Source organism: Gallinula chloropus, assembly GCF_964237585.1.
Source record: "Gallinula chloropus genome assembly, chromosome: 15".
In the NCBI taxonomy this organism is placed as follows: domain Eukaryota; kingdom Metazoa; phylum Chordata; class Aves; order Gruiformes; family Rallidae; genus Gallinula; species Gallinula chloropus.
The window spans coordinates 7,006,152-7,024,221 of NC_140100.1; the positions used below are offsets into that span (position 1 = coordinate 7,006,152).

Sequence of the window (18,070 nt, forward strand, 5' to 3'; positions counted from 1 at the left end):
GGCAAACATCAGTACCCTGCAAAGTCAGCTTTATTGAAAACCTCCTCAGCAAGTGAAAGCATGTCTATTAAAGACTGGCACTCAGGGAATAACACCACCTAGTTAGTGGGAAAAGAAGTTAAAAAATCAAAGGCAGCAGCACCTCGGAAGGTAAACTTTCTGCATTCATGGCATCACTAATTATCACAACATCCCAGACAAGAGAATCGGCAAGTTAGAGCTTAATTGATATACACAGATGATCTGTGTGTAGGTAGGGAGGGAAGAGTTTTTATTTAACCTAGAGCCGGTAGGAACACACAACCCTGTAGTTAGCACCAGTGGAGGCCTGAAGGAGTCAATAAATGTCACTGTATAACACAAGTTTATTCTTGCTTAGGGCTGTTACATAACGATGTCTCTATAAACCCCCTTGCAGGGAGCGTTACCCCTTGGCACCGCAACAGGGTTGATTACTTCACATTTTACACGTACTAGGTCTTTTCTTGACTATAGAAAATAAAGGTTTAATCTAGAGACAACATGTAAAAATTGAAAGGCTTAACTGAACAGGACACAGGAGGCTGAAAAACCAGGTAAGAATAGAAGAACACGTAAAGTTCCAGAGAAAGCCCGGTGAGCAGAGCGCTGACACTAATGCAGACTGGGACAGGCACAGGAAATCTGAATGCAAGACTGGGAGCAAGAAACTCCTACCTTCACTTATATTACTTGATGAGAAGCCCCACTGAGTTCAGCTGTGCTATTAGTCATATCCTTGAGCATGAGGTTGAAACAACATATAAAATTATTATATTGGATGAAACAAGTTCATACATCAACAGGCCTTGAAAAGAGTCAGTGTACGAATACTTTGGCTTAGCACTAATCGATCAACAATGAACACTCAGGCATTTCTTCCTCCTCTTTCTGCACGGTGTGGGTAACATTAATGATTCACAACTATTTTGCTTTGAAAAAGCATTTAAAGCAATAAGGAAAATCACACATTCCTTCTGCAGCACACTATTTTGTATATGTAGGAAGGGACATTGAAAATGCCAGTGTGCTTCGTTCAGACCACTTCCATTTTCAGAACACTGAGCTTCTATAAAGCTATCAGTAAATACCAATAAATGCCAATCTCCTGAAAAAATATAAGGCTATATTTTCAGTTTTGACTGCACATCAGTTAATAATCCCATTTATGTTACCCTTATTGACTGTTTTTATGATAAAAATTGTTCAAAAACCAAAACCAGAGTATGAATTTTTCCCTTATTCAATTAACCTGTACTAGCCTAATTGACTTAGAAAATTAATCAAAAAATCCTGTGATAGATTTGCAGAATGGAGATACAAAATGCAATTAATGTGATATTTGATAAACCAAATACAGATAAAATTCCAATGCAGCACTAATAATTGAATATTAAAGGCAATGACTTCTACATTCATTGCTACTTTAGTTCTAAAGACAGCAGCTTTAGAAAGATGTTTGAAAAAACTGAAATATATTTCAGTCTGCTCTGATACCAGCTGCAACCATACCCAAAGTTTTGAAGGTGATCCCTGAGTATTAGTGAGATACAAACTACTACTATTTGTGTTAAACTGGCTGAAAGTTCTGACAATTAAGCCATTAGAGTAATTATATTGTCATCAAGAGCAAAGGGAATTATATGATGTATTTCTTAAGAAAACGGTTTGGATTTTTTTTTTAATAATACACAAATATTTATAGGAATGTGAGCAAAATATAACATTTGTACAAGAAATGCATGTAAATTTTAAAGATTGAATGAAATTAAGTGCATTTGAATCTAAAATGATCAGTGCAGAAGGACTAAACATAAATGCCATGTTGAAAAGAGTGTGAAAAGAATTAGAAGACAAAAAAACCTACCAAAGACAATTCTTTGGGGTCATCAATTACACAGTCAAATTAAAGTTAAATTAAAAGTCCCAAAATGAGTTATTGATATCTTAATAATTCTGTGGAAAACGGCATGTTTCAATTTCATTGACTAAAGACAGGTAGAGAACAAGTCATGAGCCTTCACAGGCTGCAGACTCTGGGAGCTTTATTTAGATCAAGTATGAGCCTTGTGCATCACGAAAATCAATTAGTTACGTTTTAAGGACTCATTAATTCCAATGCTTCTAAACCATCTGAAGATTCATGCCCCAGCCCTTACCAGGGTCACAGCCACTTTTTGCATAACAGCTGCACAGAGGGCCCTGAAATTGGCTTACCATGTTTTCCTGGGTTTATCGTTTGTTTTCATTGTCTGATATAACTTTTAAATTATGACAGCATCACTCTAATGTTCCAAGGAAAATCCGATTCCCGGCTGCTCAGTTTACCAGTGCATTTGAGGAAGATGACTACAGCAGATGGAGTGGGCCCATCAGTAATTCATCCCCAGTGCAGAATTAATGGAAACTATAAATATTGGGGTTTTTTTAAAGCAATATCGAATTGAACTCAATCTAACATTTTCAAGATGGAAGTGAGCAGCAAGTAAACTAAACAGACTGATCCTCTGGGATTCCTTAAGCAGAGGGAAAGGAATATTTTAAATTACATGTTATAATAGGGGAACTTTTACAATTTCTCTGGAGCTTAGTGGAAGCCTGTAGGGACTGGCAGCCAGCGAACAAAGCTGCCTACTGCTCGCAGATGTGTGTCAGGTGGATTCGGTATTATGATGTCCCACAAGCTTGGTGATACTGTTACGTCAAAAGCAACCAGAGATGAGAACAGGTTGATGTGAAAGTGAATGTGAGTTGGGCTATGTTCACCCCAAGTTATGTTTATGATCTGCTGCCTAGTCTATGGCCATGGTCCAACAGGATAGGAAAAAGCAGCAATGATGGAGACAAGTCTTTATATACCCCAGTTCTTTCAAGGGTCTACATGTAAACGGCCACCAAATTAGATTTTTATCACTTCCCTTTGTTGCAGCAAGAAGTTAACTCTTAGATACATTCAGGGCATGTTAATTGCAGTCCTCTAAATTGTCCAAATACTGTAAAAGGTCTGGTGCAAGTAATCCCTGAGTTTGATCTAAAGCTTATGGAAGTTATTCTGTTAGCATCAGTGGAACATGACTCAGGCCTTTAGAGGTAAAGAGAATTTTCCAAAGGGGATACCATTATTAAGGCATTTAAGACAAAGTTTTTGGAGTTAAATAAATTTTTCCTGTGATGAAAATTGCATCATTTATTAAAATGTGTCAAGTGAACTCTGCAGTACCCTAAAATACGTGGATTTCCATTAATAATATTTATATGTGAAAATACAAAAAAATCTACTGCACGACTGGGTAATTCCCACAAGTCAGATATTTGTTAGGTTATTAGTCTACCAGATTACACAATAAATAGATAATACTAGGTTATAAAAACATCATAAAATGAAAATCATAGAGTAACCTGATTAGGCTTTCTCTTAGAAGGCTGCCATCTGCTCATGAACCAGTGTGCGATATTTTCGTACAAAGACCTTCATAAAGCCTCTTTTCCAACATTATCTCCAGCTAATACAAATATCAATCCCTCTTTACAAGATATTTTTTACTACAAAACCTCTGTTCCCCTTTTAAAAACTTCTGTCCACATTACAGAGCAAGCTCGGATCATTCTCCGTGAGCCAGACACACACAGTAACGGTGATGTTAATAGAAAAGGGAGAGATTATGGAGTAGTAACAACATAATTACTGGAAGACTTCCCCCATGGATTTCCCCTTTTGGAAAAACATACAGATACGCTGCAGTTAAAACCACAGCTGTTCAAGTGAAATCCTGACTCGGAGTAGCACACGCATGGCTTAACAGAGCGAGCGTTTCACCACCCATGTGTCTTCTAATTCTGATGGGGAATTATTAATCTAAATTATTTAAATACACGTCTTCTGCAAACACTCCATGTTTTTCAGGACTCAAGCAGAGATTAGTGTATGTGCTTCAGAACAACACGACCATAGCAACAAAGCACTGAGGGCTGGGACTGGATGCCAGATTCACAAAATTCAGGTTCCAGGTATATAGTTACCACAATCCAACTGTCTATTAATAACAACTGCATACTTAAGCAGCTGCTGAATATTAAGTATAAGTACACAAATTAATGCATTGATTTTACAATCAATGCTAGCTGATAGTATTGCTTCTCTAGCTATGCCATGGCAAGGCATGCTGCTGGGAAGCAACTGGGATGTCTAGTCACAGGAGCTCCCCAAGGCTACACAGGAATAACCAGGACAGTCCTAATTTCACAAATACTTTTCAACCTCTGCCTAGCAATGAAGGAAGATTAGCTATTGACAGGATTAGGAGATACATTTCCAGTAGACAATGAGGGAAGCTGCAGAATTCCCATGTTTTAAAACCTGGCTTCCCTATTCTCCGGCACTAGTTTTGAAGCTCGAGATGTCAGCCTGTAGACACTATTCCCTGCATTTGTTAATGAACACATTACAAAAAACCTGTTGTATGTAAAGCAAGAGTAAGACTGAAGCAGATGTGGGTGGAAAACCATTTTTGACAAGTCATCAGCGATCCACTACCTGACTGGAAACTTGTATCGGGCAGAAACCCACAGGGTCTATCTTTGACCTGGCATTATTTAATTTTTTCATTGCTGTTTGTTGACTGAATATAAATTTCACTTCCTAAATCTGCAGATAAAGTCTCAAAGGGTGTGAAGGGCAGAATTCCAAATCCAGAAGACCTGCTCAAGCCTATCCACAAGACTGAGGTTTGCAGTTTGACAACAAATTTTAAAAAATCGGATTTGAGAAGGAATAGCTGACTGCAAATCAGGCAAACCTCACACAGGGGTGAGCAAACAGCAGTATCATTGGAAAATTTAAGAAATAATCCTGTTCCTCACTCAGTATGGCCTCCATTTGGGTCTGGTGATTGGATTTAAAACACGTGAGCTAGTAAAGAAAAATCAACTTCAAAGTTATATCAGAACCATCCATTCCCTCCTCGTCCAAACATCTAACCTCAAAGAGTAAATGTAGAAAATGTGACATGCACAAGAATACTGAACGAACCAAAAAGACATTACAAGTGTCTTTGTATACGTACAGGACTATTAGGAGAAAGTACCACAGTTTTAAGCAGACCCATCAAATATTGAGTCTTGTTATAAAAATCTTAGCAGTTCGCCCTCGGAAAAGCTTATTTTAGACTTCAGAGATAAGCTCCCAGAAAGGGGACTCAGATGAATTATCCCAAATATATATTTAAAATCTTACTCATATCAAGCAATTACTGGTCTAGAAATTAAAAAAACCCACAAAACCCAAGTGAGAGACAACGTTACCAATCCAGAAGCGAGCAATTAATTACAGTAATAAACTAAAGAATAATAGGCATAAGAGTTAAAACGTTCCTTTTCTTCCCCCAGGTTTTCAGTAGCTTCAATCCTTATTTAAGTATTTATATTAAAATATATATATATATAACTTATTATAATACAATTCTACTCCTTTGGGGTTTTGGGTTTTTTTATTATTACATTTTAAGCAACGAGACTTCGTACAGCCGATGTAAGTACCTATGTGTGCTTAAATCCCAGCTCTTGGGTGTTATCTTACTGACCCACGCTGATGTCTGCCTGGATGTGCTGCAACAGCAGTTCTAAACTAAAAGAAAAATCCAGACTTTCAGGACAAAATATACATCTCAGTCAAGAAGACTTGCAATAAAATAAGACAATTTTCTCCAGTCTCCTCCTCTTACAAAACTCTTACTGCATTCAAGATATTTGTAAACAGAGTATCTATTTTCTTTCTCTCTCCAGTTTATCATATAATCAACACATTGAACTCCACTTGCGACATCACTATCTGTTGCTATGGTCGTAGCTAGCAACCAGGGGAAAGAAGAATAGTGGATTTTTTTTTCTTTTTTTTTTTTTTTTTAAATCTAAATGGGTTATTTAAACAAAACATTGCAGTTAAAAAGTATCATAGGTTGTTGATCTACTCAGCTGGCTGACTTCACTGACGGCAAGCACAAGGACTATTTGTAATCATTTGGGATTTTATAGTTCAATTTTCAGATACAGACAGACACGAATATTGCTCCACTTTATGATATTTCTCCTGAATTTATTATTCAAGGTGCTGTGTGTTTTTTAAACACTAATTTTTTTTCCTTTTCCTTCACTGTGCAAAGAAAACTTCTGCTATTAAATTATCTCTTCACTTCTGATAAAACATGTCAGCATAATGGCACGTGGTATTGCAGCTTGTAGTCAAGGATTAAAGGGCTTCCCGTGGAATTTTGTAGCCATACGGTTACTTCCCTGAGATAGGTTTGTGTTTCCTCTGCAGTGTACGAGGCACAGCTGGGAACTGCACCAACTCTACAACACACGAGCAGCAGCACAGCCCTGTCACAGGGCAATGCAGTGAAGACAAAATTGATTATATGACAGTGACAAAGAAGAAAACTTCAACTACTTAACAACATATGTAACAGATATATTTAGACATGCCACAACCGTGCCTACTCAGATGCTCCCAACTGCTGTTTACTCCTGTTCCTGAATCTGCCTCAGCACCACCTCCGCCATTTTGTTCCTCGTTCCACACACCCCCTGTTTGAAGCCATCTCCAATTTCACACAGGTGTAGTTGAGGACAAGATTTGGCACAGCTGGTGTGTGTAAACACACCAAGTCTCAGGACTCCACACAGTTTGGAGATAAAATTTCAAACCTTGGACAGATCAACACAAATCTCTAACACGTTTGGTGAGTTTTCTCACTTGAAACAAGTCCTTCTTAAGCGTCTCAATACACGCACACCAGGATATTTAAAACCAATATATCAAGTACACAGAACACTGACAGACATCATCTGGTCATAACCACGAAACCTAATGGCAGCTGCCTACTTGTGAAGATGACACAGCCCTCCCCCTGCCACAGCAGGCCTCAGGAGGACAGCACCTGCAATGGTTGGTTATTATCACATGAAGTGAAGGCTTTGTTTGTCTTCAGGTACAAGCATCATACAAACACTACACCCAAACTTCACAGAAGTACCTAACTGGCTGCTCAACTCCCTTAAGTGGCCCAAAATACAAGTATGTTGAAATAAACGTGAATGCTTCAAGGAATAGGAAAATTTGTACTGCCATAACTTAGTACATATCTCCTCTGAGGAATAGTAGGGAACGTTACACTCCAGAACTAACAGTGTAGTAGTCTATTAATTTTTAGACTCATTACTTCTTTTAATAGTACCAAATCTTTAAACAAGGAGCAGGGATATGGGAAAAAGTAGGTAGTGTCCCAAGCACCAAGCTGCAGAGGGTACTGAGAACAACAGAAACGGACACCAACAGAGCAGTTCAAGTTTTACTATGAAGGATAACCAAAGATTTAGTGGCTATTTAGTTAATGCTATCTATGTACAGTGCAGCAGTTTGTGTTACTGCTGCAAATTCATTGTAAAATGTTATTATGCAGTATCTTCAGTTTGCTGCCCACATCAAAATAGGGATTTTGTGTAGTTATTTCTACTCACACGCCATTAAGACGTATAGCATTGCTACACAACACAAATTGAGCTTGGCCCAGAGCCAAATATGTGCAGGTTTTACCAGGGATACAGAGCCTTGGGTGAGTTGTTTAGCCTTTTGGTCTTGTATGCTTTGCCAAGAGTGGAAAAGGATAACACATGTATGTATTTCTTTTTATGTTGAAAAATTTATCTGGAGGCTTTAATAGTTAATACCTCTAGCACTCAAAAGATGTAGAGGATTATGTAAGTGCTAAATCTTAATACTCTTTACTTTCCCCCCTTTGTGCTTCAGTTTGACTGTCAGGCATTTTGTTACGACTTTTTTTTGCTTTTTGACTGCTTTAACGTCCCCTGAATTATACACACCGGGCAGGTGAGCATTGCTTTCCAAACACCAGTCTTCTCATAACTCATGGTATTGCACTCCTCCCTTCAGCAGAATCCTCTCATACTGAGCGCAGATACATTTAGTGACAGACAAGTCTAATGCAGATTGTAAAATCCTGGTCATTATTGAAAATAATACAGTGAAAGAAATTTTAAGTCAGGCAATTTCAGCTTTTTTTTTAATGCCATTAATACAAATATTCCAAAGCACTTCAACTTAGTGACAATAAAACATAAAGAAAACACTGGTTAAAAAAACCAAACAGGCAGAAACTTAAAAGCGAGCAGCAACTCCCTGTTTCTGTCATAAATAGGCCACGCAGTGACATAAAAGCAAAGCCAGGTTGGATACAATCAACCATATGTTAAACACTCGTATAAAGACAAACACTGGAAACTGGAATAAAAAGAAAGCTGTGTATGATCACAGCAGCATTTGGTGTTACTGATTCCATCCAAATATGATTTCCTGTCAATATTGTGTGAAAGAGAGCACAGTAAACAACTAGGAAATACTGCTCTATCAATAGCAGTTTATCTGGTCAGTTAGGTCTGTGCTATACATTACTAGTCAAAAATAATACAAGCTGAAAATCTTTCAGAGAAAGAAAGAGAAATAGCCCTTTCTGATAAATGAGACAAACTGAAGCTGTTGCATAGCAAAGCCACAGGAGCCTAAAAGGTGGAAAGCGGAGTTTTGAGAGGGTTTATGTAAGAGACTGGGAAGATAAACGCAATTATATCTAAACTGAACCACGTGATCATCACTTTCTCAGTCTAAGTAATATTACCAATATTAAAATCTATGTAACCTCAATGTGAATAGCAGCATCTTTTAAAGTGTGCTGAAAGACAACCTTTAGACATTCAGAAGTATAGCTCCCTTTTGGGATCCCTTTGTATGTTGTATTTGAAACCCAGATGCAGCCCTTGACTGCAAACCCCATGAAAAGCACTTCAGTGGGCAACTGAAATGTAAGTAACGGATGATTAAAGGAGCAACAGACCATCTAGATTATTTTGCTCTCAACTTGGGTGGTGTTGCCAAAACCAGGAAGATAGGTAACCTATCAGCTCCACTTATTTGTAAATCACTTGAAATCAATAGACGGGTGTGTTTGCATGACTTACTGCTTATTTGACTTCTGAGTCTAATGACACAAATTTCTTTGCAGTGGAGCACTGACATATATTCAAGCCTTCTGGTTGTAAAGCTTAAGGAAGTCAGGAGGCCAAAGCTTATGTAGTAAATCTTGCCAGTCTCTGGTAGAATGACAGCAACTTCTACTTTAGAAATAGTCCCAGAGGTAACATAGAAGGCAAAGAATTTCAACTCCCTTCCTTCTGATACCAAAGCTAGAAGCACCATGAGTTCCCTCTAATGAAGAGCAATAGAGGGTTCACATCTGAGAGACTGCCTTGTTTACATGTGCTGGATGATCCATAAACACTATGCCTATTGAGCAGGCAAATGAAACCCTGAAGTGTCAGTAGATGCAGTTTGGTTTCTTTGATTTTATGGCTACAATACGCTTTGCAGAGCGTTTTTATTTTCAGTGCTGAAGAAACACTTAGCTATGAGTTACACAGCAAAAGAACTCACAAATCCTAGCGAAGACGCATGCGCATTACCAGCCCAGCTTATATTCCTGGGGTTGTGAACAGAATGCTCAACATCTTGCCGATGCAAGTAATTCTACATAATAGTGAGACCAGAACAGAAAACCTCTGATGCCCCCAAAGTCTTTTCTGCAATCTGTCTTCCCATATTTATCTCCTTCCTTGCAGACATTTCTGCTGCAGAGGTTTTAGGGATTTGCTACTGCAACGCAGCAAAATGCTGCTCCCTGCGATTCCCCTCATCTGGAGAAGAGGTGCTATTACCGAGTTAATGGACAGTAGACACAACAGTTCCATCACCTTCAGTTACTGACTCTTTTTATCCACTTCACCCTGTAATGAGGATCTCTACTTGCTCACATTTACGTAACGGCAGCATCAGCTATCCCCTAATCCTGCTACACATTAAAATGGAAAGATAGATGCAAGAAAACATTAAAATGCCCTTATCGCTTGGCTGCAGGGGTATAAACTTAAAATAGGAGATTGTTTTTTCCATTGAAAACAAGCAAATAAATACATTTACTTAATTTTCTCCTTAAATAATCCCTACAAGTTTTGAAAGGATACTTTGATTATTACTGTAAAGATAAACAATGAAATACTCCATTATATCTTACCTAGGTTAGATAGAAACAAATTCAATCCCTTCCTGGACATGTTTTTCCCAGGTGCATTAACACACTTCTTTACATTCAAGAACCACCTTTTATTACAAGCTGAGTGCGTAGGGAACGGGGAGATAGGGAAAGAAAACAGAATGCTAATGAGAAAGAAAAATACAACCCCCGACAGCCAATCCCTTTAATTAGATGGACGTCTGTGTTTTTTAACTTCCAAGTTCTTAATCTTGTCGTTACCAAACTCAGAAGATGGAAAACAGAAACAACGCTCAAATAAACCTTGGAGGCTACTCAGCTACAGGAAATGTTAGAATTAACCTTTTCTCTCCTGAAATGAAAATACAGTACTAAAGAATGGCAAAAAAGGGTCATAAGAGAGCCAGAGCAATGAGGCCAGTGAGAGTGACACACAGACTTCAGAATGAAACACAGAAAACAGAGCTAATGATCAGGAGATACAGAACAAGACAGTTGCACAGGACAGTTAGCTTAACTTCTTGCTTTCTTCCTTATATTCTTAACCCCCAAACAGCTACCACATTTATTTGGTTGACTTGCAGCTCTTCCTGAATCACATCCAACAAAAAATTACCATCTGCAACAAGTCTTGTTAGCTTTTTAATAATTAGAACAGAAAGACAGCTTCTTGCAGGTTTGTAGCACTTAATAAGACAAATGCTCATTTGCTGATAAGAATCTTTACACAGAGGGCAGAAATAAGCTCACATAGCAGCCTTGTTTTGAGGTAGCAAAAGCACAATGTGCAAGTGCTTAATATTTAACCCAGAACAGAAGCTGAACATGTACCCAGGGATTGTAACTCATCTTAAAGCTAAAAACAATTAAGCAGGATTGCGGGCTCACGGTTACGCCATAAACCTGAGTCTACACTTCAGCTCAACACACTCTGAAAAGTTAGAGACACCGCTGGGAAAGAGAAAGTCATGGCACGGCTTCATTCTAATTGAGCACTTCTGTGTGAGAATGAGCAGAAGAGAGGGCACACATCCACACTAAAACACACAGATTTGCATCTCGGGAGATGTCTTAGAGCTGCTTCTTGATTGATCCCTCCGTTAACTGAAGTACTGAAGTTCCTCCTTCAGCTCATTCAACAGCCTGAGTTTTTGAAGTAGATACTTTAAACTCTTTTCCCCCGTGCCTCAAACGAGCCAGTAGCGCCTACACGAAGGTAGGGATTGTTATAATCATAGAATCAAGTTTTAAAACCTAATGATACTGCTCTACAGATAATTTCAGCGTTCTCAGTTCAGATGGCTTCACCCAAAAGGTCAGGAATACAACACATACCTCTTCTTCCCTCTTTCTTTATTCTTCACTACATAGTGACAACTGCAAAGGAATATTTGAGAAGGGAACACAAGTTACCTCCCAGGAGCAGAAGCAGCACCAACACCGCTAACTCAATGGCTTCGCTCCTAAAGCAGCAGAGAGGCTGTCAGCTTCAGGAAACTCCTCATTCCAACAGCACTGGAAACAGAAGGGAAAAACTCTCCGCCAAAGTCAAACGCTTCAGTAATGGGATTATTTTCTACATTCCTACTGCAGAATCTCTGACACCTTGTGGATGTATCAAAATAGTATTTTTTGGTAATCTCCGTAGCACAACAGCATTAAGATAAAGAAATACAATTCTCTTTTTCCCATGCAAACCAGCCAGAATTTAACCGAGGTGGCTGAGCCACCTGTAACCCTACTTGTCCACCCCATCACCATCTTCCACAGTACACGCTTTCTGCCTGTGACACAGCAAGGACTCTGTGAACATGCAGCCCATGATGCTCAACATCACACGTCCCAACCCTGAGACAAGCTGCCAGTGAACCCTCTTACAGGATCCTGCAGCAATAAGCAAAGGAACACGTGAAGATGGATGAGCAAACCCCAAAGTTCTGAATTTCAATACTTTATAGCTTTAAAACATATTTCAATCACTTAATGTGGATTTAAAATACGTCCTTGGGACTGATTTCAACAAAGTATGTGCTTTAAGGAAAAAAGGACATGAAACATTTGCTGAAGCAGAATAGTAAATCTACATGTCTAATGTCTCACATTTTTACTATTTTCTCCAAGCTTCTACTTGTCAAAACAACAAATGCTAACTTATGTGTGTCTGTTGTTCAACTGAAATTACCTGACAGGGTACGATGGTGTGGAAACCAACCAGTCAGTGTTAAACAACCGCTGCTCTATTGCTCCACACAGGCGCAAGCAGAGCCTGCACTGCAAAGCAGCACCTCTCACTAGGAAGATACAGGCGCCATTTTGAGTTTCAGAACTAACAAGGCATTTTCTCTCACACACAAGTTGCATCTTACATCCCTAAATCTTAAAGCCACCACCACAAAAAAAAGAAAATTTAAAAACTAACCAGAACTCTTACCTTCTTGAACATCTGACACTACACCCCCTGCCTCCTTTGCCACAAAAAATGTGGGAACTTCTATCTGTACCCTCTGCTCAGTGGGGTTGATTTTGTCTCACAGACTCAAAAATATTTTGCAGCCACCAAGCAGAGGCAGACATGGACAAACAGAACAAACAATACTACATGAGCTTCAGTCTTTGGGGAGGAACCTGTGTAAAGATGTCCACACAGTGTCAGATCCCATTTATTTCTTCGTAGATATACTACTTTGCACAGCACTGCATTGAGTCTTGTCAATAATAATTTGTCTTTTCATGACAAATTCCAGTGCTCCCATCATGTCAGAGCAGAAAAATCCAGAACTGAAATCCATGCTAACAATTTTTTAATGTCTGGGTATGCCTCCCCATAAAGTTCTACCCTTATATATAAAGATATATAGTTTCTCTATATAACTCTCTCTGTATTCTGTATATATAGAATAGATATACAGGAAAATAACTCTATCTATAGATCACATCTGTAGATATCCTGTATCTATAATGATAGATCTGTACTATATTCTATATATACAAGATAAGTTTCTCTTTGGAGGTTTGAGTTACAGAATTGAAGGTATAGTTAATTAAAAAAGACACCACTCAAATAATATTTTACTCTAGTCTTCTTATTTGTGTCTTCACAGTGACTGCGTTTCATTCTTTAAGTAGTCAGTTGCTTCAAGAGCTCTAGGGAGAAGAAAAACATATAACTGTGGAGGATATGTCTGCACTCATATTTAAGCTTTAAGCTTTGCTTCCAACAGCCTAATAAGGAGCAGGGAAGGGGAAGGTTAAAAACTTTGCATTTCATCTCTGCCAAAACAGCAAAGGAAAAATGAGATTGCTGAATAGCTGACAATGACTGCAGAATCAACACAGCAGTGATCTGCCTATAAGCTGCAAAGGGCAAAACCAAGGCATCTGCTTAAAAGCTTATACCAACTGTGGGATAAAAAGAGTAAGGAAGCCACAATAAAACGTAATTATTACAGGAGCTATAATTATGGCATTATTCTTTGGCATATTCAATGTTGTGCACATTAAATGTTGTACACTGTGAATATTTAATGATTATATGCTTACTCAGAGCCCTTAATGTCCTTAAAATACAGGTATTTTTCATGTATTACAAAGAAATTACACGTAATTTTTTCCTAAGGATCAATCCGAAGCTGAAATAGATGGACAACATTCTATGAGTCTTCTGCAAATTTAAATCTCAAAGCTTTGGAAACTGTACATGCTTACAGCCACTGCATGTCAATTTTCAGTACTTTTTGAAACACTAATCCACCAGCTTGACCTTGTGAAAATAAAGAGCAACGTTTGACTGGTCAGCTGTGGCTGCGTTCTGTATTATCTCCTGTAAGAATTATGGATGAATAGCTACCTCCAATCACACTGGTTCCAGTCAGTCTCTAAGAAATTTGAAAAACTCTGGTTACACACAAACATTCTTGAGTAGTAACAAGCAAGAGACAGATTTCTGCAATAAGAAATAGGAGGAAGCATGATTCACTAAGTGCCGGCATGAAATATGGTAGTTTCTACTAACCTACTTTTGTATAAACCATGCAGCCAGTAACCACACAAAGAAGACAGATTTTAGTATGCAATGTGGTATAACGGGCCAGACATACAGTTTTCAGTGTGGTACGAAGATATAGCTGAAAAATTACTAGGCTTTTCTAGTATGCATTCAGGCTTTGGTACAGTAAATATTGGCAATGGATTTATTATACTCTCTGCATTGCATCCTTACCTGAATGGAGAGCACTGCAGCTTGATGTACATGGGGTTTATACTAAAAAAACCCTGACATTTTAAAACAGCTTATTTAATTTTGTCAACAGTTTGAGCTGCTGTAAGATTGCTAATGGCTGTGCTCAAAATTTGACTTTTCAAACACTAACCTTCCAATCATGCAGTAAATTCTGGCACACCAGACTTTCTTACAACTTCTGAGCCAGTACCAAAAGCCTTGCTGAAATTAAGATGCGTGACATCTGCTGCTCCACTCACACCTACTGAGCCCGTTACCAAACCTCAGAAGAGTTCAGCACAATCCATTTCTGACACATACATATATTGGTTGTCAAATGACCTTTCTTTTTTGTTTAGGAGATCAGAACACATTTCTTTGGTTGCTTCTTACAGTATTTTTCCCAAGAATGAGAAGTAAGCTGACTGACATTTAATTTCCAGGTTTCTTTTTCCCCTTCCTAAAAATAGGCATGACATTTCCTGGTGTTTTGCATCCCAAGCTCACATTCTGCATTCATTCCCTGGGATAACTGCTCACAGTTCCAAACTGTTCAGTAGGTTCTCTACATAACCTAGATAAACTTCACCTGGCCAGTTAATTAAGAAGTATTTAAGGTATGACATCAAGTAAGATGACTTGTTATATATGTAATAAAGATGAAATGTTGCTTGATTTCATGGTTTTAATTATTACTTATGCTCTATCATTCTAGCTAGGTGGAGAGTACTTCTGATCCTCAAGATATGGTTTGTAGCTTTGAAAGGAGATTGAGCTAAAACGAAAATTAATATGAACTAAATTAAGCCTCCCAACACATGCCTTACGCTTTATAAGCTGAAGCTAAACCATAAGGCTGCCCCTGCCTCCGTGGCTTTTGTGTCTGTGAGCAATCCAGTGAAGTGGGCTCTGAGCATTTGCTGCTTGTTCTCGGCTGCCTCTGTTCACAGTTCTCCATCCGGATGAGTCTAGTGAATCCAGACAAGCCCCAAGGTAAACCTTTGACCCTGAGTGCTCTTGAGAAAGGAATTTAGATACCAGAGTAGAGCTACTAAAACCATGAAATTCCTTCATCCCATGCTTCCTAACACACCAGATCAGGACAAGGGAATGAAGAATGTTAAACTCAGTGAATTTTCTGCAAGCCTTGGGTGATGCCAGCAGATGAAAACACACCAAGCCTGTGTCTGGAAGCCAGACTCTCTTCCCCTGGTCTAGAAGGTGTGGGCAAGGAGAGAGAAACATGAAGAGAATTTGTGATAGCTTTGTACAGTTGCAATACAAGAGGGGAACATGACAAAGAAAGTGCTTCTGCCTGGGGTTTCTTGACCACCAGTTTCTTGCTCTCAAACTAAAAATACTCAGTTGATGTTCTCCTTTGGAGTTCTGAAAACTGTTAAAACATTCACCAACCTCCACTGCAGCTATATGTAGAGAAGTACCTCAGCAAAGAGAGGTAGCATAGAAGCAACACAGCCCCACACAATGCCTGGGTAATATCTATAAGGAGGCCATTTACACCAATGTAGTCTTTTGTAGAGTTTCTTCACATGACTTTCAAGAAAGTTTCAAGTGCACTGGGGCCAAGAATGGGAATTCTTCTGTGTTAAGGAAAGGATGCTGAGTGTGGCACTGGAGAGAAATCTTATTTGCAGTAAGTCCTAGTCAACTCAGCTATCTGGGGTCACTGAAGTGGCATTTTTGTTTGGTGGATAGAGTTTTGCAACACAATGAGTTGTTGCACATTTTCTTAAAGTAATATTGGTAGTAGTTGAGGCTGGCCCAATACTTGGTCTTCTACCACTTGATATTTAAATGCTTGCAGATAATTGGGGAATATTTTGCATATTACTGAGGAATGTGTGGACTGTTCATAAAATATGTATTACCTGGTGCAGTGTGTGTACCATTCACAAAAGTTTAACAACGCTAAACATTTCCTTAAGAGGTACAAGAATTGTACTACATATTTTTGTGTTTATGAGCACCTATACACTCTCCTTGTAAATATATTTGTAAATAAAAAAAAGGAAATAGAATGGAAAAGCAATTTTTCTAATCATACCTTTGACAAAGTAATGGCATCATTATCCTTCATACAATACACAACTGTAGAATATTGCACTTTCAATTATGTATCTTCAGTGTTTGTTTCTGTAAAACATTTTCTTATACCTGACTAAATTGCATAAATGGTATTTTGGAACTCTAAAAAAAATCAGCTAATTCGAGAATGTAGCGCTCTCAAAATATCTCTGTTATCAGGGCTTGCCAGGAAGTAGATGTAGAAAGGGAGAACTAATTCGTAGATTATGCAGTACACTGATATGAAATCCATTTGATTAAAAATATAGAAAAACTATTTTTTTTCACTGAGCCATACATTTGATTTGTCTCCTTCCCCCAATTCTGAAACTAAGAGATCCAACTTGTTGCTTCATTCAAGCCTCTTTTATGCCTCCAAGTCTAATGAAAAAAATTGATAGTCACCTAAAATACCCGTTTGTCACCATGCAGCATACCACTGCTACTCAGAACTTCAAAGCGTCAGGACAGACCAAATTGGGATCCTTCTTTTTCAAAAGCACTGGCTCCGTGAGATAAGAAAATCTTCATTAGCTGCTTGCTTTATGGAGTCAATGAATCAATTAAGCAATTCTAAATCCATGCAATGAAGGGCAGTAATATGAATGTATACAGTAGCTAACTAGCTGTTGTAAAACTTGTAAAACTTTCCATGGTTTAGATAGTGCTGATAGTAGAACCAGTTGCACGATAACTTTGTTTACTGCAGACTTTGCAGTTTGACTTCTACTGAATAGCAAAGGCGTCCGGCCATAATCCAGACTGCTTGCTTTGTCCTTCTAGATGTTTTCAGAAAGAAGGTTTTGCATGAGTGTTTTTTTTAACTTTCAATGAAGTATTTCACAGATGAGAAAAATTCAAATGATGTATGGTAAACATTTGCATTCCACAGAAAGCATCTCATGTGATAAGCCTGTTCTTAGTTTCATAAGTGGAAGCATTCCAATTCACTTTCTGGTGTTTGCAATCGAGCTGCTGAAAAGATAGTACTCAAAGATTCTTACTGTGGGAAATAAATTTAAATAGTTCATTTTCTGGAAGGGCTCAAATAAGTTTTCTTATGCATTTATTCTTTAAAATTACTTAGCTTAATACAGTCAATGCCACTGTTCTGTTGTTCCCCTTTTAAATTTATTTTTAGCACCAACATACAAGCAAAATGTTCTGATTTAAAAACCACAGGCTGGTTTAACTCGGAATTAAGAAAATGCGGCATTAATGGGGGTAAATGGAAAGATATTATTTTTAAGTCACACACATAAAATAGGCAGAAGAAAAACAGGTTGCATTAGATAAGTCTGAATTTAGCTGTGATACAGCAGTAGTATTTTGGAATACATATTGGCTTTAGTAAATATCACAGTATAGCAGAATTATTAGAAATCTCAAGGTTAATTACCGGCTCCATCCAAAGCTGACTCTGTGGATACTGCAGGAGTTACTACACCCAATGAGAGTGACACCCCATCGAGAAAAAAATACACCTCTGCAAACTTTTCCCTCAAAAGAGCCATTACTCTCGATTAAAGATACATATTTCATTAGAAAACCCAAGGTCAGAGTGTTCTCACCTAGCTCCTGACACAACGCTGTCACCAAGTTCACAAAAAAGCCATCATTGGGAATTTTC

General features: G+C 38.3%; 1 protein-coding gene across 1 annotated transcript in view; it reads right to left on the reverse strand.

Annotated features, from left to right (window-relative positions):
- SDK1 (sidekick cell adhesion molecule 1) overlaps positions 1-18,070 on the reverse strand; it is a gene marked incomplete at its 5' end in the record, with an annotated part of 398,756 nt that overhangs the window by 205,600 nt on the left and 175,086 nt on the right. The gene's annotated exons all lie outside the window — the stretch shown is intronic.